Here is a 24,168-nt window from a genome sequence, read left to right as displayed (position 1 = left end):
CATTGAGATGCCTTGTGATGTCATTCACCGGCTCTCCCATTTAAAGGTTTGCCAATTGCTGTCAGGCTATCCTGTAAACATGCTTAATGCCTTGTTGTCTTTCCGGCTAGGTCTGCGCTTAATAAAGGCCCATAAACAAGTGTTCCAAGTAATTGCTACCAACAGTAAAGGTGGGAGCCAGCAGTGTCTGTCTCTGTTGCCTGTCAGCCATCTGCCCGTTTTAGGGCAGACATCTCAAAGGTGTCTGTGGTGTGGGTGTGAACGTCAGTGTGTGTGGAATTGTAAGTTTGTTGTGTGAGACCGCCGATGTCTCCAGTGGTGTGTGAGCATGTGCTTGAGTGATTGTGGCACCGTGGCTTTCTGCTGGTTTGTGAGTGTAAGCATGTGCACATGCGCATATGTCTGAGTGTATGTGACCTTCGAGGTCCTCTGGTTTGTGAGTGTGTGCTCATGCGTGTGCGACCGTTGGAGGGTGAGTGTGTCTGAGTGTGTGTGTGCATGAATTTGTGCGACTGCGCGCGGCTGGGACATCTCCAGTCCTGTCAAGTATCATGCAACAGGTGTGACACTCACCCATTTCAGTGCTATGTTCCGCGGATCACTGAAATAATATCGAGTGACAAAATATCGACCTTCAAAAATATCGTTGACAAAATATAGACTGTAAAAATATCGACTTTCTATGTACAAACAGGTAAGTACAAAAATATCGAGTTTTAAATATCGTTTACAAAAATATAGTTGTAAAAAATATCGACTTTAATAAAAACAATGTTTAATTACATTAATATAAAAAATTAATTACTAAAATATACTTAACAATACTTAAAATAACTTTTAATAATTAAATAATTAATGAAAGTAAAAAATAATATTTTTTATTCATATTTCTTAAAACATATATATATATAGTAACAAAATTTAATTAAATAATAGCCAATATTATTAACGTACAAATACAAAAGAGTAAAAAGTACTATTCCCACTCCAGTGGGTGCAACAGTAGGGAAAGCGTTGGATAGCGTAGGGGTTAAAATTACTATTCCCACTCCAAAGAGTGCAACAGTGGATATATGACGTTACAACGCAACTTTTACAACGCACTACCATTACAACGAAAATTTTACAACGCAAAAACTATTACAACGCATGTTTTTACAACGCATGTTTTTACAACGCAGATACCTTTACAACGCATACCATTACAATGTAAGTATTGGTAAGTATATAATAATTTTTTTTAATTTAAATTATTTAAAACTAATTTAATATAATTTAATTTAATTTAATTTCATTAAATTAATTTAATGTAAATGTAATTTTACTTTATTTTTACACTGTACCCCTGTACCCCAAAAACCCAAAACTGACCCTGAACCCTAAAAAAACCCTTTACCCAAAAACCCAAAACTGACCCTGAACCCTAAAAATACCCCTTTACCCAAAAACTAAAAACTGACCCTGAACCCTAAAAATACCCCTTTACCCAAAAAACAAAAACTGACCATGAACCCTAAAAATACCCCTTTACCCAAAAACTAAAAACTGACCCTGAACCCTAAAAATACCACTTTACCCAAAAACTAAAAACTGACCCTGAACCCTAAAAATACCCTTTTACCCAAAAACTAAAAACTGACCCTGAACCCTAAAAATACCCCTTTACCCAAAAACTAAAAACTGACCCTGAACCCTAAAAATACCCCTTTACCCAAAAACCAAAAACTGACCCTGAACCCTAAAAATACCCCTTTACCCAAAAACTAAAAACTGACCCTGAACCCTAAAAATACCCCTAATATCAATATACATTTATTTAAAAATGATTAACTATTTAATATAACATATTAAATAATATATTAAAATTACTAATTAACTATAAATATTTCAATTAGTTACCTATTAATACTAATTTATAACTAATTACCAATTATTTATTTGATAATTAAAAATTAATTTACAAATATTTTATATTAAATACAATTAAATAAATGTTATTATTTCATTAATTATTATTAAATTACTTCCCACTCTATTCCCCTATAAACCCACAACCCGCTACAGGAAATAAATAATTTAATTTAACATAATTAGCAATTAATCCATTAAATTAAATTAATTACCAATTAAATTTTAATTAATTAACAAATATTTTTTAATTAACAATTAATTAAATATTACTACCAATTATTAAATTTACATATTTAATTAATTATAATTAAATTACTTCCCACCTTATTCCCCTATAAACCCACAACCCGCTACAGGAAATAAATTATTTAAATTTACATAATTAGCAATTAATCAATTAAATTAAATTAATTACCAATTAAATTTTAAATAATTAACAAATATTATTTAATTACCAATTAATTAAATATTACTACCAATTAATAAATTTACATATTTAATTAATTATAATTAAATTACTTCCCACCCTATTCCCCTATAAACCCACAACCCGCTACAGAATAAAATTACACAATAATTAAAAAAAATCATTAATTAAAAATAATTATAACATAAAATGACACTTTTCACACATATTATAACATGAAAAAACACTATAAATAATTAAATATTATTTAAAAAACGATATTTTTTACTATCTAGATTATATACTTGGATATTTTCACTTTCTATATTATTTACAGTCGATATTACTTCACTTACCTTAAAAACGATATTTTGGCTGTCTATATTCTGTCCTGTCGATATTTTGTCCAAACGATATTTCAAACTCGATATTCTGTCCAAACGATATTTTGGAGTCGATATCATGTCTGTGCACCATGTTCCGCATCACCGCACTGAAATGCATAACACACATTTTGCCGACTCACCAGCTTGCGCTACCGGTGGTTCCTGTGCACAGCTCCTGCTGCTCCGAGTCCGGCGAGAGCGTGCTGAAGCCAGTGCCAGCAGCAGCTCAGCTAGTTCATTAATAGTTAATCATGTATGTTCTAATCGCTGCTCTCAGCTCGGGCTGAGTGAGAGCGCGACTACAATGTAATATTAAACAATCCTCGGTGCTGGCTCCAGGCTGGCGCTGTAATTTCCTGCCCGCCGCACCGCGGCTTAAGTTTGACAGAGAGACACACACTGTTGCAATTAATTACAGGCGGGACGGGCCGCACTCTCAGCACCGCTGCTGCAACTGGCTGACACAGCCAGGTTTACTTTCAGGGCGCAAGTCCTCGCTGTTGGCCGTGGCTGGCGTGCGGCACTGTCTTGGTGCGCAGCTGAGCACTTGACACAAAAAAAAATGCGTTGGCGGCCAGCCCAGAGAGACTGACCCGGCGGGGACTCACTCACAGTTAGTGACCCCCCCCCCGTGACTCACTCACTCGCCCTCAGACGCCCGATCACGGGCGACGCTGGCCGGCGTAGCGCAAAGTAAACTACGGCCAAGTGGGGTTTCGACTCAGTGTGTCAGCAGCTAACCACAGGGTCGGAGAAGACTGATGTAGTCCCGTCCGGCAGAGTGCATGATGCTGCACGGCCTCCTGACTGACCGGGAAACGTCGCTAAACTCGACCACTTCAAGTAAGTTTATAACTAACTACATCAATGATGCCACATCTGAAAAATAAGTGTATTCACAAAATGCATCTCATTTGCAGGGCTGCTCACTCTTATCATCCTTCCCAGTGAGCCTCCTGGTTTAAATCTGCAGTCTAGTATCAGTCGGATCATTGTGATTATTCCAGTAAATGCAGGCGTGGCCCGGCGCAGGGCATACTCTCTATCTGACTGTCTCTGATCTGATAGGGGCACCAGTACATTTATAATGTTCACGGGTCACAGTGCGTGACAGTTATCACCAGTCAGTGTTTATAATACTACTACATCAATGAGTCATCTGAAAAATGAATTAAGCTCCTGCTGCTGCCCTCGTTTCTTTAACTTAAAATGCGCAGCTCCTGCTCCTCCTTAACTTGCCACTCTGACCGCAGCGGGGTGGAGGTGAGCGATTTCCAATTGCAACTTTAGCTGCGGCTGATTTTCACAGTTGTCAATGCAGGGCAAGCCAGACTGAAAGCTGCTGACACGCACCGTCGACCGTCTGCGGTAAAGATGGCTCATGGTTCCAATGTGGTATTGTTACAGTTTTGAGGGGTTAGTGTTGTATTGGGTACTGTCAGTGGTAGAAGTGGGTGGGAACGGTAGGGCACGGCGTGCCCCAACTTCTAAAAATAATTTCAGTCCGTTCCCCTACTTCTTACTTTCAAAAAGCATCCCGGGACGGCAAGAATAGTCCTACTTAAAAAATGATAACTTTTTTCATTCAGATTCCAGGGGCTGCTCGCACTTCTCTGTTGAACTCCAGAGGCTGCAGCAGCCCCTCCCTGATCTCTCACAGTCTGTGGGCAGGCCCATTGTCATTCCGATTGAGGCAGATTATCCCCTTTCGAATGACAATGCGCCCGCCCTCTGCCTTTAGCATATATCAAGTGCCAGTGAGATCGGAGTGGTGATTACCAGGGCCGGACTGGGGACATAAACCGGCCCTGCCAAACTGCTCAGCCCGCATCCCCTGGGGTGAGGGGGAGTGCAGCCCAGCAGCTTGAGCTTTCTGTTTTGGGCAGGAAATCTGCCTTCTACCAAGTGAACTCACAAATAAGAATTAGTGTTCGTATTTCAGAGACCAGTTTCACCCTGACCTATAACAATAAAGCTTCATTGCACTAATGTCGTAATGCTTTGTACCTTCCTGTTCTTTACTACAGACTTCTTGCTACCACCCATTGCCACTTGTGTTCAGTGGTCCTTATTGTCGGGAGTTGAGAGACATTTCCTGATTTTCTCATCATTAGTCATTTGCAAATCAATAGGATTACCTCTCTTTTGATATTAGTCCTTTTCATCGTCAACCCCATCCCTGTGTTATATTTGTTTATTTATTTACTATGCATTTATTTTTATAGTTTTAGATAGTGCAAACTTAACATAATAGGTATAAGAGCACTTTACATTAAAAGTTTCATACATACATTTTTCATTTCATTTCGGCGAAATTCACAAAGTACCAGTATCAGGTCACAGATAATATTTCCAGTTCCATTTCAGTTTTAGCTGATTTTGTTACAGGGGGCCGATAATGCCAACCCCTAGTCACAAAATCAGCCTGCCAGGGGCCCAAAAACGGACCCCACCCTAGCAGCCTACCGGGGAAACGCCCGGTGCCCGCTAAGGCCATTCCGGGCCTGGTGATTACAGAGGAGCTTTCCCCAGACAGAGTACTGTGGGGAACTTGACACCTTGTGTAATTTGTCAATGTTGTACACGGATTGAACTGGGCAGGAGCAGTGGGAGCAGTGACCGGACAAAAGAGGCGACAGGAAAGGAGAGGTACTAGGGCAGGAGAGGTGACCGGGCAGGAGAAGTGACAGGTAGGAGAAGTGACGGGCAGGAGAAATAACCGATAGGAGAAGCGACGGGGCAGGAGAGTTGACGTGTCAGGAGCAGTGACCGGACAGGAGAGGTGACAGGAAAGGAGAGGTGACAGGAAAGGAGAAGTGACAGGGCAGGAGAAGTGAACGGGCAGGACAAGTGAAGGGGCAGGAGCGGTGATTAGGCATGGGCAGGAGCGGTAACTGGCAGGAGCAGTGTACAGATAGGGGCAGTGAACGGATAAGAGCAGTGAACAGGGCAGGAGAAGTGATGGGACAGGAGAAGTGATGGGACAGGGGAAGGGATGGGGCTGGGGCAGTGATCGGGCAGGAGTGCTAACCGGACAGGAGCAGTGAACGGGCAGGAGCGGTGACGGGGCAGAAAAAGTGACGGGGTAGGAAATGTGACGAGGTAGGAAAAGTGACAGGCCAGGAGCAGTGACAAGGCAGGAGAGGCAACAGGAAAGGAGAGGTGACTGGGCAGGAGAGGTAACTGGGCAGGAGAAGTGATGGGGCAGGAGAAGTGACAGGCAGGAGAAGTGACGGGGCAGGAGAAGTGACGGGCAGGAGAGGTGATGGGACAGGGAAGGTGATGGGCAGGAGAGTTGATGGGGCAGGGGAGGTAACTGGGCAGGAGAAGTGACGGGTCAGGAGAGATGACGGAGCAGGAGAAGTGATGGGGCAGGGAAAGTGACGGGCAGGAGAGGTGACGGGGCAGGAGAGGTGACGAGCATGAGCTAGAGCGGTAATCGGGCGGGAGCGGTGAAAGGACAGGAGCAGTGAAAGGACCGGAGCGGTGAACGGGGCAGGAGCAGTGAACAGGACAGGAGCAGTGAACAGGGCAGGAGCAGTGAAAAGGCAGGAGCAGTGAACGGGGCAGGAGCAGTGAACGGGGCAGGAGCAGTGAACGGGTCAAGAGCAGTGAATGGGGCAGGAGCAGTGAATAGGGCAGGAGTAGTGAATGGGGCAGGAGCAATGAACGGGGCAGAAGTGATGGTGCAGGAAAAGTGACAGGACAGGAGAAGTGACGGGACAGGAGAAGTGACGGGACAGGAAAGTGACAGGACAGGAGAAGTGATGGGACAGGAGAAGTGATGGGACAGGAAAGTGACAGGACAGGAGAAGTGACGGGACAGGAGAAGTGACGGGACAGGAGAAGTGACGGGCAAAGAGAAGTGACAGGGAAGGAGAAGTGACGGGGAAGGAGAGGTGACCGGGCAGGAGAAGTGACCCGGCAGGAGAAGTGACCGGGCAGGAAAAGTGACCGGGCAGAAGAAGTGACTGGCAGGTGACGGGCAGGTGACATGACGGGCAGGTGACATGACAGGGCAGGAGAGGAGAAGTGACCGGCTGGAGAAGTGACGGGGCAGGAGAAGTGACGGGGCAGGAGAAGTGACCGGGCAGGAGAGGTGACGGGGCAGGAGAGGTGATGGGGCAGGAGAGTTGATGGGGCTGGAGAGGTGGTGAGCAAAAAACGATGGATTTAAGTCCAGATCTCTGAACTGGGGTGAATGTATGACACTGTTCTGCATTCTGTCCATCAATTGTTCTTTTTGCATTTGTCACCCCGAGTGGGACGGGTATGCCCAGACGTGGGTTCCGTGCTCTCCATGCCACTGGAATCAAACTATCCTGGCTGATGAGGGCTGGCAGCCCGAAACCGGTCCTAGGATGCTTGTTTCCAGTCCAGGGAGGCCCTGGCTCGGCAGTTCAGGCTGGACTGTTCCCATGAGGCTCAGGGTCAAGACTGATTTGCATATGGCTGGGTCCAAACTGGAATGGCATGGTGAGCAAAGAAACAATGGATTTAGGCCAAGATCTCTGTACTGGGGTAAATGTATGATATTGTTCTGCATTCTGTCTACCAGTTTTTCTTTTTGCTATATTATGATTGAGCAGCTAGCTGGCTGACATGAATATGAAGGAGCCTATGTGGATTTCCGTGAGTCTAGATTCTCCTGAAGAGTCCCTTTCTCTTTTGAACCCTGCTTAACACATGTGTACAGGAGGAGCCCTGTATTCATGACCTCAATGTTTGAGACAAAAAATAATCATGGATTTCTGAAAAATGCATTAAGGTAACATGTTGTTCTGCTTATATTTCACACGCTTTACATAAACCTGTATTCCCTATGAGTGTTAGCTTTTTCCTGAATTAAACCTCAAATAAACATGTTTATCCATTGTTTGAATTAAATAACGTTATAAGCTGTAACTGGTCAGTGAAATGCAAAACGTACTAAAAATTGGTATGTTTTGCTATTTCTAGCCACAACCCTGACTCCGCCCACTGATTCAATCTTCAGTTATTCCCGCCCCCTGATTTTCCACCCTCAGTTCCCCTACGTTTTTTCCCCACTTCGACCACTGGGCACTGTATTTCAGATTCTTATTTCCTATATCGGCCTGTTCCTCAGCCCGGGCCCTCACTAAGTGTTGCTGTCAACACGCCTGGCAATCCTAAAACTCTGCATTCGGAGCTCCTCATCAGCGTCGTGACTGGGGGCAGATTAACTTCGCCACTGGCTGAGCCAGTGAGTTTAACAGACATACACACTGTTCTCAAGGACATCGGCACCTGCATTATTATTTTTCCCCCCACCTAGGTGCACCAGTACAGTGTTGTGACTTTACTAGAGACAGAAGTATTTATTATAAAATTAACTCTACCACACTGATTTCGCACAGAGGAGAGGTTAAAAGTACTTGACTGTACCAATGACGCACTGCATATTTCCCAAAAAAACTACGATCAGTTTACAAGGGCCCTAGGTTAGTGCCCTTTCATTTCTGTGATTTGGAGCTGTTTTAAGATTTTCTTAGAGTTTCTTGTTGTTCAAATGGGTGTAATTTCTTATGTTTATAAATTTCCCCTCGTCATTACTGCTTGATTTTGCTCCACAAGAAAAGTGTCACTCATAGTGGTTGAAATGTCACTCATAGTTATACTGAAATTATAAATATGTCACACCTAGCAATCTGAAACCTTGGCAGCTATGCGTCTCAGTCTGCCGGGCCCACTGCCTTTTCATTCCACTTATTCAGAAACAAAAAGAAAGAAAACCATAGTCCCATACAAACAACTCAGGCGGAATATCTCAGTTTTACTTTGTTCTTGTGTGAAGTTGGTCTTTTGAGGAACACTTGTGTTTTTTGGTGTGTGAGATAGTTCAAACAAGACGGGCACAGACATGAGGCATGAGCCCCTGCTGTGTTTGCTTTCATAAGGTCTTCTAGCTGTCAGAAAAAAACGTCATCTTTTGTGTTCCGGTTATTAATCCTTTTAGCAGCAAAGTGAGTTGCGGCCATGTCGCATTTCTATGAAGAGGCTCGTTGTACAGAGGGCAGCATGGCTATGTCGTATCTCCTTAGACAATGTTAATACCCAACCCAAATACATTTGGTCAAACTTAAAATGACGTTCATCTGTTAAACAACCGCACAAACTCTAGATTGTGGCACCACAGACTACCAGTCGCTCAGTAGTGACCACTTTATGGATTTACTGAATCCAACAATCCACCTGTCCACTCATCCACCCATCCATCCTTCCATCCCGTAGTAGCTTCTGCGCTATCATTTAATATTTTGATGAGTAGAGAATAAACATTATGAATTCCCCAGCTCTTTGTGTAATATATCACATTTATCTAAGCCTCCTGCAAAGAATGAGAGATTAATGCAATGTTACACAATCGACTGATAGATAGATAGATATCTATCTATCTATCTATCTATCTATCTATCTATCTATCTATCTATCTATCTATCTATCTATCTATCTATCTATCTATCTATCTATCTATCTATCTATCTATCTATCCATCGACTGACAAATACAATCTGATAATTAATCTGCATAGCAACCACCCAAAAGTTAACTAAAATAAACAAAGCCATTCCACACAGCCAGAAAAGATGCATCCTAACTTATCAAGCATGAATGAAAAGCAGTTCACTCCACCAGATGGAAATAACCAAAGCCCTTCGGCACACATAATGCATTTAAAAAACCTTGGAAATTCACTGAGAAATCCATAGGTTTCAGGGACGTTTTAATACTCCGGTTTTGCACGAGTGAAATGCCCAACTAGCTATAACGTCCCTGAAACTTGTGGCTTTTTCAGTGCATTTCGAAGGTTTTTTAAATGCTAATTTCTAACTATAACGTTCCTGAAACCTTTGTTTTTTTCAGTGAATATATATATATATATATATATATATATATATATATATATATATATATATATATATATATATATATATATATATATATACCGAAACGCGTAAGCTAGGAAGCATGATGTGCTGTGTCCTTGGATGAAAATGTTGAACTCAGGAATTGGGCCTCAAGGTGTGTGTGTCACGGTGGTGAATTGGTGGGCTTCTCCGTACCCGCTGTTGTGTGAGGCCGCCCTGAAGGGTCGGGGCTCCAATGTTCGGAGGATGGTGTTTGGAACTTAATATGGAGCATGACCCACTTGCTTTTCGCATGCCTACCAGGAAAAGCTATTGAGCGAATATGCGTCAGCGAGGAAGGGATTCGGTAATGATGACATTCTTTACCAATAGTTCTGGAGATGATACATTGTTCCAAAGGAATCGTAGTAATCGAGCACTACGCCGTGATAAGAACTGTCATGACTTGCTTCCATTTGGATTTTGTATCAATACCAATGTAAGGCGGAAGGGGATATAAGCATAATATTATTATATGCTAAGAAAAGAGAACTATGACAAACAGTACCCAAATGAACTCTGCTAAAGCATTATGGGAGATGTATTTTATTGCAAAGTCATGTGACCTAAAGGTTTTAAAGCATACACAAACGCACTTTGCCATTTGTTTCCAGCTGTGACCAAGGCAGAACGCTGAAACACGTAAGCTAGGAAGCATGATGTGCTGTGTCCTTGGATTAAAATGTTGAACTCCGGAATTGGGCTTCAAATTTTGTGTGTCACAGCGGTGAATTGGCGGGCTTCTCCGTACCTGCTGTTGTGTGAGGCCGCCCTGAAGGGTCGGGGGCTCCAATGTTAGGAGGATGGTGTTTGGATATATATATATATATATATATTACCTACTGGCGGTCGCCAGTAGGTATATATAGTTAGGATTTTTTCTCTATGGGATTTTTGAAAATTCTATGTCTAATAACTTTGGCGTTTGTGGACGGAATTGGCTGAAATTTTCAGGAAAATGGAACATTTTGTTTCTGAGCAGCCCCTGAAAATTTGGGGGGGGTTTGTCAAGGGGGGGCCGAGAAAAAAGGGGGGTCCCAAAACGTGTTTTTAACATTGAGTTTTCCATAGGGCGGTTGGCCTCACTTTTAGCCCGAACGGCTGGATGGATTTGCACGAAACTTGGCAAAATTGTAGGGACTGGTAGCCCGATGTGCCTTTTGTAGGTCTCAATATATGTGCTTCAGTGGATTTTGAGAAATTAAGGTTCAAAAAAAGATATATATCTGTAACCGCGGACTGGGCAGCGCTCCGCTACGCGTACTTTTCGCGCAACGGAGCTTTGTGAAGCGAAGCTGATTGGTTCTCCGGCGTCTGTCAACATTCCAAACAGTCCGTAGCGGCCGCCATCTTGTCTCTCGGTAGGATCGAGAGACAAGAGGAGGCGAAAGCGAAGGGGCAAATGACCATAAGGGGGAATAGTAGATCCTCGCTGACCCCCTAGGTTTGATGTGGAGGTTTTAAAAGGGCCCCGCGGGGCAAAAAAAATAAAATAATAATAATAATCGAACGGCTGAATGGATTTGCACGAAACTTGGTAAAATATTAGGGACTGGTAGCCCGATGTGCCTTTGCTAGGTCTCAATATATGTGCTCCAGTGGATTTTGAGAAATTAACGTTCAAAAAAAGATATATATCTGTAACAGAGCTCCGCTTCGCGTACTTTTCGCGTTACGGAGCTTTGCGAAGCTGATTGGTTCTCCGGCGTCTGTCAACATTCCAAACAGTCCGTAGCGGCCGCCATCTTGTCTCTCGGTAGGATTGAGAGACAAGAGGAGGCCAAAGCGAAGGGGGAAATGACCATAAGGGGGCATAGTAGATCCTTCCTGACCTCTTAGGTTTGATGTACCATTTTGCCAAGTTTGGTGTAATTCCGTTCAGCCATTCAGGCTGTAGACGTATGTAAATGTCCTATGGAAAATTGCATGGGGAAAACACATTTGAAAGTGTTGAAATTTAGAACCAATTAAAATGTTACTTTGGTTTTGTATTTGTGTGTGATGAAAGTTAATTGGTTATGTATATATGTCAAATGAGAGGAAACCACAGCCATTTTGTGATACTACTGTCTGAGGTACATTTGTGAGGAATTTTTGGTGGTGAATTTCTGGTGTTTGATTTACACAGTACTAACACTTTTCCTACTTTTGAAAAGGTGAGTTGTTAATTTGTAAGGGGAACTATGTTGTACACTTGAAGATAATTTGAAAAATGTTTTCTGTTATTTATTTGCAGTCCTTCTGTTATACTAAATACTTGATAAAGTTAGTTTTATATTATGTATTACTAAAAACGATAAATGAAAGTGATTATTTTTTTCTGCAATTTACAGCAAGCAATTTCAAAATAAAATGGCTCACAATGAAGAGACCGTGGCAATTTCTTTTGAATCGTCCACTACATTGATTGAAATTGAGAGCACCAATAATGAAACATTGTCACAAGGAGGACATGACTTGTATGATTCCATTAGATTGATTGAAATGGACAGCACCAAGAATGAAATATTGTCACAAGGAGATGACTTGAATGATTCCACTACGTTGATTGAAATTGAGAGCAGCAATAATGAAATATTGTCACAAGGAGGAGATGACTTGTATGATTCCATTAGATTGATTGAAATGGACAGCACCAATAATGAAATATTGTCACAAGGAGGAGATGACTTGAATGATTCCACTACATTGATTGAAATTGAGAGCACCAATAATGAAATATTGTCACGAGGAGATGACTTGAATGATTCCACTACATTGATTGAAATTGACAGCACCAATAATGAAATATTGTCAGAAGGAGGAGATGACTTGAATGATTTTTTTGATCCATCTCTTGATGGCGAATTTATCGAGTGTTTGGAGACCATAGAGTTACAAGAATCATTATTGGAGACTTTTCATGAGGACATTGCTGATGAGGACATGTTACTAGTTCTTTCAAATTTAGAAAATTCTGAAGAATAAATTTATATTTAGAAATCAAAAATTGTTTGAGACATTATTCATTTTTATTTTTAATTTATGAGGTTGTAGCGAAGTGATTGTAGTATAAAATGAGACTTATAGTATAGAGTGCAACATTTTTATGTTACATGGTAAGTTTACTCATATTTACTTCCCTTCTGCCACTATATTATCTCCAATGTGTATTTGACATCTCTTCTTCATCTCCGGCCTCCTTTCTCTCACTGTGTGTCTCCGATGCATCTTATCGCTGCTATTTTGTGTAATTACAGAAGAGAGTAAAATAAAATAGTTCGGAACGTGAAAAGGGGGCAAAGTAGAGTACTCCTCACCCCCTAGGCCTTTTTAGGCGGTCCCAAAAGGATCAGTTTCTGCTTTCCTGAGAGATTATGGTATGAGTTCCATATACCACAATAACTTGCATTACAACATGCAAGATATCTATCTCCTATTACCAACTTTTGGAGATATTCGCGCTAAGCGCGAATATCTCCAAAAAGTAACACCTGCCCTGAGCAGTTCTTAGCCATGTTATCCAATGGGAGGTGGATAACATGGCTAAGAGCATTAGCTCGGTAATGTATGAATATCGCTGAGTTTTTAGCGATATTCATGCATTGCGGCCGTTTATTATCGCATTTGTGATAAACCTTGATAATAGCAAGGTTTATCTTCGATAATTTCTGATGATGCTTAGCGGTAAAAAATTCGTTGGTAAGCATCGTTAGCGATAAATATCGCTTAACTTTGGTAATATGCCCCAACGTCTGTTAACGTTCGATTCGAAGGAAATGAGGAAGTGTTGAAAAACATTGTCTGCGCCATCTTGCCTTTTTTGAAATGCCACACTTTTGTCGTGCACGGCAGCCATTTTAGATGTCTTGACCAGACCCACTCTCTGCACGCTGTCGATTCGTAGCATGGCTCATCACCCTCGCAAGCATCTTCCTCAGGCACTGGTCACCCCCGCTCTCTGTCTTATGCATGGGCAATAAACCTCCCCCCATCTGCGCTGCTCTTCCCTGAGAATCACACTGTGCCCGCCCGACACCTCCCTTTCGCCCTATTCACTACCGCACCCTCTGACACTCCTCTTCCTCTGTGTCCGATTGTCCAGGCTATCAGCTAGCCCTGCAGATGTAGTTTATGGCCCCAGCTGTAAAGAATCACCCCTCTTCAAAGGAGTTATAGTAGATGAAGGCCCACACCCGATGAGATCCGTCACACCACACGTGTTCCTACTATCTGAAAACCATCCTGTATTGTGATTGGGGAGGGGACCGAGCCTGAAGCGGAAGATTCCAGGAATCACTCTTTGTACATCAAAGTTTTTACAATTATGTGTCACATTAAAAATATATAGCACTCCAACAAAGTAGTAGGAATATAAAACTTTAATAACATATAAATATATACAACAAAACAAAAACAGTAAAAACGTTTAAACAACGAAGAGACCGTGGCAATTTCTTTTGAATTATCCAATAGATTTATTGAAATTGACAGCACCAATAATGAAATATTCTTGTCAGTAGCGGTCTGTTGTGCGAATAGTTCCAAGGCAGCAGAACGCGCTGAAATCTAGATGGCACGAAAGTGATGTCTAGCAAGTTGCCGCCCAGCAAATAACGGCGTGGGGCGCCGCGGGGGTGAGTGAGTCCAGTAGGCACCACAGCTATTCTTACCGGCATTGCAGAATTACTGCTGGGGACAATGCCTGTGCTGTAGCAGGGTCACAGCAGAAACAAAAAGGATTCTGTTGAAGATGTTGTTGGTTTTCAATTTGAAAACAGTTCTGGTGTCAACTGCTATGTTATTGTAGTGGTTAATGTTTTGTTTTCTCTAGAAAATGTAAAAGAGGGGGAGGCAGTCCAAAGTTCCGTTAAAAGGGCAAAGGAAAGGATCGGTGGTTTGAACTATCAGTCAAAAAGGGGAGGGGGTGCAACAATTTTTCCTACCGGGTCACACTGTGCTTTCACCGGAAGTGAGGTCTGCAGGATTCTAGTAATTCAAAGTGAGGCTGGCGCCGACGTCCCGCGGATACAGTTTCGTCACTCCACGGGTGATCATGGCAGTCATTCCCCATCGGGGGTCGGAGACTCCCGCGGCTCCTCTAGAATCTTCAAGGTCGTGGAGGACTACGGTGGTGGAGTCAACCAGTGACCGGGCCATTTCTTTATGCTGGGCCCGCTCTTGCCAGGTCGACCGCCATTTTGAGAGTTCGGTAGCTACTGGCGATCGCGGGGTCAAATGAGCGGACGGGCTCCACCCTGCCGGGCGAGACGTTGCAGCATGGCCACAGTGGAAGAACCCTTTTCCGGGCGCCTGGAGCGCTGAGGGTGCAGCTGGGAAGCCTCCACCTGGGGAGGCGGGAGAGGCCTGTTCGCACCGTCTCTCCCTCCCAGTGCACCCCACGGCGTCTCGCTTGAGATTTGTTATGGCCGGACCAGGCGATAAGGACGAGGGGGGGGGGGTCGGAGGCATGTGCAAGACATCCCCCCCCAGGGTTGTTGCAGCAATTATACAAGAAAGAAGAAGTGTCCCGTCCGTCTTCGGGCCGGGCTTCCGGTAGATGTCGGCCGGACGCCCCTGGCTCTGGCCCCATGAACGGGTTTCTTGGTTTATTGGCTGCAGCCGGATCCCGTCGGCCTCGGCCCCCCGACCGTTGGTGGCCGGACCGGAAGAGCATGTGGCGGGACTACCTGCAACTCTCAAGGGCCACCGCGGCCGGACTGGGAGAGAGAGGGGAGGGTCGAGGAGACATTCCCCCCCCCCTGCAACTGTTCAGCGTTGTAAAGGCAATCCCCTGGCCGGGTCCCGCTGGTCTCGGCCTCTCCTCCGGCTACACCCTACGTTAGGATCTCCTGGCCGAGGCGTGGCAGCAGGACCTGCCTTATATGGGCTGCTCCCGGCTGGGCGTAGCCGGAACCCTGCCCCACCTTGGAAGTTTCCAGAGTGGGGGCGGATGTTCTACTGACTTGCATTTTCCCTAGTCTATCGATTTTTTTGGCGTGGCAGGCGGTGGGACAGCGAGGGGTGATTTGGTTTCTCTTACTGTTTTTCTGGTCTCTCACCACTGGCATATTTCGAACGTTTTCTTGTTTCTAGGACATTAATAGGTTTTATCATTACGTTATGTTATCGTTTCTTTGTTCGTTGTTTAATAAAAGTTCATGTTCATCAGTGGCCTACTGATTTTCGATTTCCTATTCTTTTCTTTCCAGGTTGTTTCATGCTAAAGTTTCTGTTAACAGGATACAGTGATCACTTCGTTATTATTGCATATGTCCTTTTCACTAGGGGTGCTCTCTGGTCGGGCCAGATGACGTATGTCTAGTAAATGGTCCGGGTGAAACAGGTGCATCAATCAGTGGGGAGTAGATAGGCATGACAGATTACAACGGGGGAGAAAGGTCCGCATTACGTACCCTTTCACTACTTGCAAAGATTTTCCTACGTTTATTTGCAAACAGGGAATACCTCCAAAAAGAACTAATTCCCAAACAGTCAATGTTCGGACAATCAATCAATCAATGAGGAATGAAATAGGTACGACGTGTTAAAGGCTTGCGTTACCTACCCTTCACTATCTGCAAAGGGAGAGAGAATATTCCTATTCTTCCTCGTTTGCAGGCAGAGAAGATCCTTAAGAGAACCAACTTCGAACAATTCAATGCTCGATTCAAACAATCAACAAGGGGTACTGTGAACACAAATGAACGCCGCTTATGTACATACGCATTGCTATTTTCAACAGGTTGTTCCTAATGTTTCTATTTTAGCGAGGTCAAAAAGAGATCCCATTAGTGGCCTACTGATTTTGCTCGATTCCTTTTGTTTTTTTACACGGTTTTTCGCTATCTGCAAAGACTAAACAGAGTATTTTGACTCTGTGCTTGTTTGTAAATAGAGAATGAACCAAAGAGAACAATCAATCAAATGGAGAGAGAAGCAGGCACGACGGATTACAAAGGGGGCAAAGGGCTGCGTTAACTACCCTTCACTATCTGCAAAGAGAGAGTACTCCTAATAGAAATGAGGGGTGGGGGGCAGCATTCAAAGCAGATCAGTGTGCATAAACACGAAAATGTTTTTACTTACCACGTACTTGACATTCGACAGCTTATGATATTTGCTATTAAAAAACCATTGAAATTCACTGAAAAAACCATAGGTTATAGACCATATATAGTTAGGAATTAGCATTTACAAAACCTTGAAAATTCACTGAAAAAACCATAGGTTATAGACCATATATAGTTAGGAATTAGCATTTAAAAAACCTTATTTTACTCACACAAAACCATTGAAATTCCATATATAGTTAGTTGCACTAACTATATATCGCGCACCCGCAATCCACTGCTGATGATGTCACATATTACATCATTCATGACATGGTCAGTGACATCACTGATGACATCACTGATGACATCTTAAATGACATCACTGATGACATCACACTTGACATCAATGATCACATCACTGATGATATCATTCATGTGATAATACAATGCATCTCCTCACACTGTAATATAACCTCCGTTACACCCAGTGTTAAATAGAGAGTATCATTTTTGAAACCATTGACACACCAATACTAGTTACTACATACGCACTCACTGATTCCTATGTCTACACACACATTCACTTATACAATCATTCATACATACAATCACTCATCTTTACAACACTATCATATGCACTCATACACTTATACAGACACTCACACTCTGCCACTCATTCATGGAGTTACTCACACACCTAGTCAGTCCTGAAAAGAATCAATCACACTTCCATTTTCTCATCTATACAGTTAAACACAGAACACCTTAAATTTTTGAAACATATACTAACACATAGTTACTCTCTTATAGAATCACTGATACAAGTACACATTGATCTGCACAGAGTCACACACCTCCCAGCCAGCCATACACACACTCAGTCTCCCATACAAATACTTGTGCAACCAATCAATAACCCATATAGCTACTTATATAGCTACTGATCAACACATGCAGCAGCTTGCACAACAACAGAGATACTGATGCACACTTTCAGACAGTTTAGTCACTAACCCGTGCATTCAGTAAGACGCATTTAATCACTCACTCATACAGTCAATCACGCACCTACTAAAACCTTCATTCAGACACTTATACATCCACTCATTCTTCAATATGTAAAACATATTTAAACTTTACAGAAACACATAATCACTGGATGTTGTCATCAGTGATGTCATCAGTGATGTCACTGACCATGTCATGAATGATGTAATATGTGACATCATCAGCAGTGGATTGCGGGTGCGCGATATATAGTTAGTGCAACTAACTATATATGGAATTTCAATGGTTTTGTGTGAGTAAAATAAGGTTTTTTAAATGCTAATTCCTAACTATATATGATCTATAACCTATGGTTTTTTCAGTGAATTTTCAAGGTTTTGTAAATGCTAATTCCTAACTATATATGGTCTATAACCTATGGTTTTTTCAGTGAATATATATATATATATATATATATATGTATATATATATATATATATATATATTTTTTTTTTTACAACCAAGGACGCTGCACTCTGGGTTAACTAGGATTTATTAGTCTCTTCTGGTCGAGCAGAAGAGACTAATAAATCCTAGTTAAACCCCCAACCCAGAGTGCCGCGTCCTTGGTTGTAAAATTGTCTTTTGGGCCCTGATCCTGCCCCTACGCAGAGCACCGGTAGCAGCGCACATCGGAGGTCTGAGGGTCACATTGGAAGGATATATATTTATATAAATATATATATATATATATATATGTATAAATATATATATATATATATATAAATTCACTGAAAAAACCATAGGTTAGAGACCATATATAGTTAGCTGGACATTTTATTGACATAAAACCAATGAAATTCCATATATAGTTAGTTGCACTAACTATATATCGCGCACCCGCATTCCACTGCTGATGATGTCACATATTACATCATTCATGACATGGTCAGTGACATCACTGGTGACATCACTGATGACATCTCAAATGACATCACTGATGACATCACTGATGACATCTCAAATGACATCACTGATGACATCATCTAGTGTCTGTGTGTTTTTGTAAAGTTTAAATATGTTTTACATATTGAAGAATGAGTGGATGTATGGAAGACTGAGTGTGTGTGTGGCTGGCTGGGAGGTGTGTGACTCTGTGCATATCAATGTGTACTTGTATCAGTGATTGTATAAGAGAGTAAGTATGTGTTAGTATATGTGTGAAAAAGTATGGTGTTCTGTGTTTAACTGTATAGATGAGGAAATCGAAGTGTGATTGATTCTTCACAGGACTGACTAGGTGTATGAGTGCATATGATAGTGTTGTAATAATGAGTGACTGTATGTATGAGTGATTGTATGGGTGAATGAGTGAATGTGTGTGTAGACGTAGGAATCAGTGAGTGCGTATGTAGTAACTGGTATTGGTGTGTCATGATGTCATCAGTGATGTCATTTGAGATGTCATCAGTGATGTCATTTGAGATGTCATCAGTGATGTCATCAGTGATGTCACTGAAGTATGGTGTTCTGTGTTTAACTGTATAGATGAGGAAATGGAAGTGTGATTGATTCTTTACAGGACTGACTAGGTGTGTGAGTAACTGCATGGATGAGTGGCAGTGTGTGAGTGTCTGCATAGGTGTATGAGTGCATATGATAGTGTTGCAATAATGAGTGACTGTATGTATGAGTGATTGTATGGGTGAATGAGTGAATGTGTGTGTAGACGTAGGAATCAGTGAGTGCGTATGTAGTAACTGGTATTGGTGTGTCATGATGTCATCAGTGATGTCATTTGAGATGTCATCAGTGATGTCATCAGTGATGTCATTTGAGATGTCATCAGTGATGTCATCAGTGATGTCACTGACCATGTCATGAATGATGTAATATGTGACATCATCAGCAGTGGATTGCGGGTGCGCGATATATAGTTAGTGCAACTAACTATATATGGAATTTCATTGGTTTTATGTCAATAAAATGTCCAGCTAACTATATATGGTTTCTAACCTATGGTTTTTTCAGTGAATTTTCAAGGTTTTGTAAATGCAAATTCCTAACTATATATGGTCTATAACCTATGGTTTTTTCAGTGAATTTCATTGGTTTTTTAAAAGCTAATATCTATAGCTGTAAAATATTTTCTTTATTACGTGACGTATCACGTAGCCACGTGAGACGCCTCATGACGCGTCGCATAACCGTGACGTATCGGCTCTGCAGCTCAAACAAAACCCGTAACGTAAGCGTGCCGGAGCACGCTTACAGATATATATATTTTTTTTAACCTTAATTAGACAAAATCCACACGTGCACATATCTTGAGGCCTTGCAAAGGCACATCAAACAAACAGTCCCTACAATTTTGCCAAGTTTGCTGGAAATCTATTCCCTTCATTTTTTTTTTACTGTTTCTCTTGGTTTTCTTCCCCTTGTTACGCTTACCGGGACGCTACCCGGTACGCGAACCGGACGCTCCAAAAACACAAGATGGCGGACTCCCGTTACGCTGCCGGTTAGCTGCCCGGTTCGCGTACCGGGAAGCGCCTCTACCGCGAAAAATTGCGGGGGACTTTAATATCCCCCTCATCAATCCTAGGGGGTCAGGAGGGGTTTACCTTGCCCCCTTTCCTTCATTTCCCCCTTCTTTTTTCACCACATCTTGTCTCTCGAACCTACCAAGAGACAAGATGGCGGCCGCTCCGGACTGTTTACAATGTTGACAGCTACGCTGCCGGTTAGCTGCCCGGTTAGCTGCCCGGTGAGCTGCCCGGTTCGCGTACCGGGACGCGCTTCTACGGCGTAAAATCGCAAAAAAAAATTTTTTTTTTATTTTTTGACCCGCGGGGCACTTTAATATCCCCCTCATCAATCCTAGGGGGTCAGGAGGGGTCTACCTTGCCCCCTTTCCTTCATTTCCCCTTTCGTTTTTCACCACATCTTGTCTCTCGATCCTACCGAGAGACAAGATGGCGGCCGCTCCGGACTGTTTAGAATGTTGACAGACACCGGAGAGCCAATCAGCTTCGCTTCGCGAAGTTCCGTTACGCGTCAGGTACGCGAACCGGGGCGCTAACCGGAGCACTGTCACAGATATATATATTTTTTTAAACGTTAATTTCTCAAAATCCACTGGAGCACATATATTGAGACATAGCAAAGGCACGTCGGGCAAACCATATCTACAATTTTGCCAAGTTTCATGTAAATCTATTCAGCCGTTCGAGCTAAAAGTGAGTCCAACCGCCCTATGGAAAAATGAATGTGAAAAACGCGTTTTGGGACCCCCCTTTTTTCTCGGCCCCCCCTTGACGAAACCCCCCCCAAATTTTCAGGGGCTGCTCAGAAACAAAATGTGCCATTTTCCTGAAAATTTCAGCCAATTCCGTCCACAAACGCCAAAGTTATTAGACATAGAATTTTCAGAAATCCCATAGAGAAAAAATCCTAACTATATATACCCACTGGCTATCGCCAGTATGTAATATACATATATAAACATATATAATCTGCATATCTATATAAATATAAATGCATGCATACATATACATATATGCATACATATGCATGTTATTTACATGAAAGTTTTAAAAACACTAATAAAAGCAAAGCTAAAAAGCCACCTCATTACAAACAGAATGGCTTTAACTTAAACGAGGGCGAGATCTATTGCATTTTCAATGCTTGTTTACTTTGGTTCTATCAAGAAGGCATTCAGATGTGTCACATATTTGCCATAAATTCTGAATGTTAGCACTCTAGTTGCTCATTAGATCACTGTAGTAAAGCTAGTGCTCACCAGGGAAGTCTGCTGCTAATCATGGTTTGCAGCCATTTTCCCGCATTTTTTATCCCGCAGACTTTCAGTCCGCATACCATTATCCCGCAAGGTCATTGACCTCGCATACCATTATCCCGCATTTTTTCAAAACGCATGTGCATTTATCGCGCATGCCTTTACAAAGAATTACATTTAAAGGCATGTATGGTAAATGCATTTGCGTTGTGAAAACCACGATGACGAGAGAGGTAAGTGGGTTTGTGTTAATTTTTTCGTGGGTTAGTGATTGTGTAGTGTAGTGTTGTGTAGTGTAGTGTTGTGTTAGTGTAGTGTAGAGTTGTGGTGGTTGTTTAGTGTAGGGTCATGCTGGGGGTAGTGTTTTAGGGTTTAGGGTTGTGTTGTAGTGTTTGCGTAGTGTAGGGTCATGCTGGGGCTAGTGTTTTAGGGTTTAGGGTAGTGTTGTAGTGTTTGCGTAGTGTAGGGTCATGCTGGGGGTAGTGTTTTAGGGTGTAGGGTAGTGTTGTAGTGTTTGCGTAGTGTAGGGTCATGCTGGGGGTAGTGATTTAGGGTTTTGGGTAGTGTTGTAGTGTTTGCGTAGTGTAGGGTCATGCTGGGGGTAGTGTTTTAGGGTTTAGGGTAGTGTTGTAGTGTTTGCGTAGTGTAGGGTCATGCTGGGGGGTAGTGTTTTAGGGTTTGGGGTGGTGTTGTAGTGTTTGCGTAGTGTAGGGTCATGCTGGGTGTAGTGTTTTAGGGTTTAGGGTAGTGTTGTAGTGTTTGCGTAGTGTAGGGTCATGCTGGGGGTAGTGTTTTAGGGTTTAGGGTAGTGTTGTAGTGTTTGCGTAGTGTAGGGTCATGCTGGGGTGTAGTGTTTTAGGGTTTAGGGTAGTGTTGTAGTGTTTGCGTAGTGTAGGGTCATGCTGGGGGTAGTGTTTTAGGGTTTAGGGTAGTGTTGTAGTGTTTGCGTAGTGTAGGGTCATGCTGGGGGTAGTGTTTTAGGGTTTAGGGTAGTGTTGTAGTGTTTGCGTAGTGTAGGGTCATGCTGGGGGTTGTGTTTTAGGGTTTAGGGTAGTGTTGTAGTGTTTGCGTAGTGTAGGGTCATGCTGGGAGTAGTGTTTTAGGGTTTAGGGTAGTGTTGTAGTGTTTGCGTAGTGTAGGGTCATGCTGGGGGTAGTGTTTTAGGGTTTAGGGTAGTGTTGTAGTGTTTGCGTAGTGTAGGGTCATGCTGGGGTGTAGTGTTTCAGGGTTTTGGGTAGTGTTGTAGTGTTTGCGTAGTGTAGGGTCATGCTGGGGGTAGTGTTTTAGGGTTTAGGGTAGTGTTGTAGTGTTTGCGTAGTGTAGGGTCATGCTGGGGGTAGTGTTTTAGGGTTTAGGGTAGTGTTGTAGTGTTTGCGTAGTGTAGGGTCATGCTGGGGGTAGTGTTTTAGGGTTTAGGGTAGTGTTGTAGTGTTTGCGTAGTGTAGGGTCATGCTGGGGTGAAGAGTTTTAGGGTTTTGGGTAGTGTTGTAGTGTTTGCGTAGTGTAGGGTCATGCTGGGGGTAGTGTTTTAGGGTTTAGGGTAGTGTTGTAATGTTTGTGTAGTGTAGGGTCATGCTGGGGGTAGTGTTTTAGGGTTTAGGGTAGTGTTGTAGTGTTTGCGTAGTGTAGGGTCATGCTGGGGTGTAGTGTTTTAGGGTTTTGGGTAGTGTTGTAGTGTTTGCGTAGTGTAGGGTCATGCTGGGGGTAGTGTTTTAGGGTTTAGGGTAGTGTTGTAGTGTTTGCGTAGTGTAGGGTCATGCTGGGGGTAGTGTTTTAGGGTTTAGGGTAGTGTTGTAGTGTTTGTGTAGTGTAGGGTCATGCTGGGGGTAGTGTTTTAGGGTTTAGGGTAGTGTTGTAGGGTTTGCGTAGTGTAGGGTCATGCTGGGGTGTAGTGTTTTAGGGTTTTACGTAGTGTTGTAGTGTTTGCGTAGTGTAGGGTCATGCTGGGGGTAGTGTTTTAGGGTTTAGGGTAGTGTTGTAGTGTTTGCGTAGTGTAGGGTCATGCTGGGGTGTAGTGTTTTAGGGTTTAGGGTTGTGTTGTAGTGTTTGTGTAGTGTAGGGTCATGCTGGGGGTAGTGTTTTAGGGTTTAGGGTAGTGTTGTAGTGTTTGTGTAGTGTAGGGTCATGCTGGGGGTAGTGTTTTAGGGTTTAGGGTTGTGTTGTAGTGTTTGTGTAGTGTAGGGTCATGCTGGGGGTAGTGTTTTAGGGTTTAGGGTAGTGTTGTAGTGTTTGCGTAGTGTAGGGTCATGCTGGGGTGTAGTGTTTTAGGGTTTTGGGTAGTGTTGTAGTGTTTGCGTAGTGTAGGGTCATGCTGGGGGTAGTGTTTTAGGGTTTAGGGTAGTGTTGTAGTGTTTGTGTAGTGTAGGGTCATGCTGGGGGTAGTGTTTTAGGGTTTAGGGTAGTGTTGTACTGTTTGTGTAGTGTAGGGTCATGCTGGGAGTAGTGTTTTAGGGTTTAGGGTAGTTTAGTTGTTTAATGTATGCTAAAGGCATATTCGTTCTAAAAGTTTTCGTTATTTTAATTTGCGGCCTAATAGTACATGCAGGATTTTTTTTGCGGACTGATGGTATGCGGGATTTCGTCATATATTCGCTAATCATACTTTCTATGGCAAAATGAACCCCCTCATTTTGTTCCTTTTTAAATTAAATGTTTTAAGAGTTACCACTTTATTCCAATCAAGATGGCTTCAGGTGTGCCATACCTTTGTAAT

The sequence above is a fragment of the Lissotriton helveticus genome, chromosome 5_1 (assembly GCF_964261635.1).
Source record: "Lissotriton helveticus chromosome 5_1, aLisHel1.1, whole genome shotgun sequence".
In the NCBI taxonomy this organism is placed as follows: domain Eukaryota; kingdom Metazoa; phylum Chordata; class Amphibia; order Caudata; family Salamandridae; genus Lissotriton; species Lissotriton helveticus.
The sequence above is the reverse complement of the archived record's forward strand: the minus strand, read 5'-3'. Positions refer to the sequence as shown.